Below are 3901 nucleotides of genomic sequence, written 5' to 3'. Positions count from 1 at the left end.
AAAAATAACAAACTAAGCAAAAACGGACTCACAAAGATAGTGGACAATTTGGTGATGGACAGAGGAGAGGGGAGTTTGGAGGGCTGGGAGATTAGGGTGAAGGGTTAAAGGACTACAAATTTAGAGCTGAAGGATGGTCACGAAGATGCGGAACACGGCATAGGGAATGCAATTAGCATGAATACATTGGCTAAGTGGAGGGTCAGTTGAGGGAGGGAACAATTGAGGGGATCATTTTACTAACTATACAGATGTCTAACCAATGTACTGTATTCTTGAAGCTAATTAAAATTTAAAAAATAAAATAATATATAGAGAAAAAATGTTAATTTAGGAAATTCAAAACATGTGAAAATTAAATGACACACTCCAAATAACAAATAAGTCAAAGAAGAAATCACAGGGAAAATTAGAAAATACCTTGAGATTAAGGAACATGAAAACACAACATAACAAAACTATGGGATGCAGCAAAAAGAATGCTGAGAGGGAAATTTATAGCTGTAAATGCCCATATTTAAAAGACAAGAGAGGAGTGATATCGAAGTTTCCTACCATCTTCCCCCAGAAAGAACATTAATTTTAACAATCACCTATAGATGAGAGCACCTTTATGAAAATCCAGAAATCCAGTGGAGAAGTTCCAGCACATCACTGCGGCTCGTGCACGCGCGCGCACACACACACACACACACACACACACGCACGCACGCACGCACACGCACATTCACACACACTCCAAGATTGGAAGCACTGAAGGGGATAAAAGGAACAGTTTGACAGTACAGATTCACTGCTTCACCAAAGAGGTACAGCTCAGTGCCAAGACAGCCCTTCTCAGCTGACGATTTCTCTCATGGGTAACAGTGAGAGCACATGACAGACCTTGACAGTATTATGTTAAGTGGAATAAGTTAGACAAATGGTGTGTAATCTATTTATATGTGAAATTGAAAAAGCCAGACTCATAGAACAGAGAGCAGAATGGTGGTTGCCTGGTGTTGGGGTGTGGGAGAAATGGAGATATGTTGGCCAAAGAGTACAAACTTCCAGTTATAAGATGAATAAGTCTGGGGATGTAAATACAGCATGGTGACTATAGTTAACAATACTGTGTTGTACACTTGAAAATTACTAAGAATTTGATCTTAAATGTTCTACACACATACTCACACACACACACACACAAACACAAAGGTAATTATTGAAATGATACAGGTATTAACTACCCCTATTGTGGCAATCATTTATAATATATACATGTTCCAAGTCATCATAATGAACATATCTTTCTGCGAGACGCAAGTCAACCCCTAACACTGCCTGATTCTAAACTTGAACTATCCCTAGGTTCCAGTCTAGTCATTTGGCCTTCAGGGTGCCAGTCTCAATATCCCCTCCTCCTGAAGTTCTACCTTAGTCCCCCCATGGAGTCTCTTTCTTCTTTGTGTTCCCATAGCACTCTCTGTGACTTTGAACATACAATTTCCTGTTAGAAATGCACTGCCTTTTATCTGTTTGGTAAATTTGTAGTCATTATCCAGAGCTTAGTGCAAGAGTTCTCCTGAGAAATCATCATGTCCCTTCCCACAAGCAGAGCTAATCATCCCTCCTGTCTCTGCACCTTGGACATCTCCCAGTACAGTTTGTATCACAGTGTACTGATATGTTTTGACTCTTTCTCCTCAGTAGACCATGAGCCCTCTGGAGGGCACAGACAATGTGTCATTTTACCTGCATATAATGTGATAGAGTAATGTCAGTAAATGTTTGTTGAGTTGAATTGAACATATAATAAGAGAGGGAATGATGAAAAATTGATGGAAACGTTTGGAACGCCATACTAGTATCTACAGCATGTTCCACTAATCTCCCCATCCAGTGCTCATGGCAGATGTCTCCCACTGAGCCTTGCTATGTCTCAGAATCTGTCACAATCTAACGTTCTACACAGTGTTTGAAAACAAGATGACTCTATTTGATGTCTCTGAGTGCTACTAATGACTCCAGTGATGGTGATTTCAAATCAAAGACATCTACTTCAGACAGCTCTCATAATATTATCCAAGGAGCTATCTCCTCCATCTATACTTGAGACTGATTCTGACCATAATTGTGAAGGACCTGCTGTGTGCTCTGCCCGATCTAAGAAACAGAAGAAAGTGGCTGAGTGGTTGTGGTCCTTGATTACTCTGAGTCTAAGTACAAACATATGTATATATTTGTAAGACAAGCAGAAGAGATCAGCCATCTGACATACACTGGGGAGTAAGTTCGAACATAAATTACATGTATGTTTTACCAAATTTACTGCTTATTTAATCCACATAATTTAATAAATTTAATAATTTACCATATTTAATCCCCATGAATGGTCAGAATCAGGATTTGATCTCAAGTCTTTCTACTGTTCAGGGCTTTGCTTCCACGTGAAATATTCATCAGCTGCTTTATCCTGAGTCAGGTTCCGTGAAGGGCCTTACAGCTGCTCGAGGCATATTCCTTTCCCTGTATAACGTCACACATTTGGAATCACAAGACAAGACGCAATTCAGGCCAGGACCCAACATGATGGAGACAGTGAAGTAGGGCACTCTGGCTGAGATCAGAATAGAGTCCTTCCCTGACAATCTGCCTGGAAAGTCCTATTCATTCTTTATGGAACATAAAATTCTTCCCTGGCATGCCTGCCTAGCCCTCGCCCCTGTATTTCTCTGTCTATGCACTTATTCTAATTGATGTTCACACATAAGTCCCCTTGAACTGTGAGGTGGAGTAGGTAGAGGCCTGTGGGGAGTGGAGGAGGAGTCTAGTGGGTGTATAGGCCTTGAGTGCAAGCTGGGATGCTAAAATGCATGCTTAGGCTGAGGAAGGCTGCTGGGGGCCTGGAGAATCCCACAGCACACAGGCTTATTAAGAAGTTGCCTGATTTGTCCTCCCTGAGGATCAAATATTAAAGAGAAATCTAGTAGGCTCCTGGCTCATCCCTTGCAGAGACCAGTACCAGGTAAGGAAAGGAAAGGCACTGTCAGGGGCCTGAGCCATGCGGACCCACCCCTAGACACCCTCTGCTTGATGCTCCCTTACCTGTCCCTTTCTCTGTCCCACTGTGTTCCTCCACCTCCTTCCTATTCACATCAGACCCTCCAAGCCTAAGCATCTTTATATTCAGCTTCCTGACCTCTGTCCTCCACTGTTCATTGATTTCTCCGTCTCTTTGTCTTTCTTCCTCATTATTTGTCTTTTGACGGTGCTCCTCGGTTGAGGTGGGGAGAAAAGTGGATGGAAGTGAAAAATGTTGCTGTGGAACTGGGGCAGTTGGCCTCCTCTGCAGCCCACTGAAGATATGGGAAAAGACATTGGTAGGAGAGATAAAGGTAGGGATGATAAATCAGGGAAAAGAGTTGATTGAATGTTCAGGGCAGTCATTGAGCTGCAGGGAGACACTGAAATTGGAAATAGCTATGATGCTCTCGTTGGGGAAGCGGAGGGAAGTAACCACCTTCAGAAGGGATAATGATGTCCTGGCATTCCTCTCTGGCACAGCCCTAGGCCATTACCTGTGATGGCTGCAAAGGAGGGTCATAGTGAGCTTGGAGCCCCACATTCATCTCTCCCTGGACCTTCTATCCCTCTTTCCTCTGAACTCTCCTCTTTTCTTCAATTCTCAGCTATATTCTAGCCACCAGGTATGTAGCAGGGACTGGGAGTGGGATGCCTATTGAGAGACTCCTGCAATAGTCCAGGCATCACGTCCAGATGAAACTGGAAGAAGAAGAGCATAGAGAGACGGCCAAGTCTTTACTCTTCCAGATATTATGTACCAGAAACCCTCCTGCCCACCAGCAAAACTGGTCACAATGCATCCTAGACATTTTGTGTGATCTTCTCATGGGTCAGC

This window comes from Pteropus alecto, unplaced genomic scaffold (genome assembly GCF_000325575.1).
Source record: "Pteropus alecto unplaced genomic scaffold, ASM32557v1 scaffold170, whole genome shotgun sequence".
Lineage (NCBI taxonomy): Eukaryota > Metazoa > Chordata > Mammalia > Chiroptera > Pteropodidae > Pteropus > Pteropus alecto.
The sequence above is the reverse complement of the archived record's forward strand: the minus strand, read 5'-3'. Positions refer to the sequence as shown.